Genomic DNA, 318 nt, shown 5'->3' with positions numbered 1-318 from the left:
TCTAAGCCCGCAGACACCGCCACCACCTCCGCCACTGAGGAGACTCTGGGCTTAAGGACATCGCCGCTGCCGGGCCGGGGGCCTGGGCTTCTCTCTGGTTCTCGCCCTTCCCGCCCCTCTGCGGGCGTCTTGCCGCCCGGGGGAACTCTTCAGGGCTTGGTCTCTGCCCTCTCGGACTCGGTTTTAATTATTTATTGTGTAATTTATTATTTTTCTTGTGGAAGGGGCACACATCCTCTCTGTCCCCCAGAGACGGACGAGCGTCCGCGGGCTCCGCGGCGGCCGCAGTCCGGCCAGCGGGGTGAGCGCGGCACGGCC

The sequence above is a fragment of the Pteropus vampyrus genome, unplaced genomic scaffold (genome assembly GCF_000151845.1).
Source record: "Pteropus vampyrus isolate Shadow unplaced genomic scaffold, Pvam_2.0 Scaffold261, whole genome shotgun sequence".
In the NCBI taxonomy this organism is placed as follows: Eukaryota; Metazoa; Chordata; class Mammalia; order Chiroptera; family Pteropodidae; genus Pteropus; species Pteropus vampyrus.
This window is presented reverse-complemented; position numbering follows the sequence as displayed.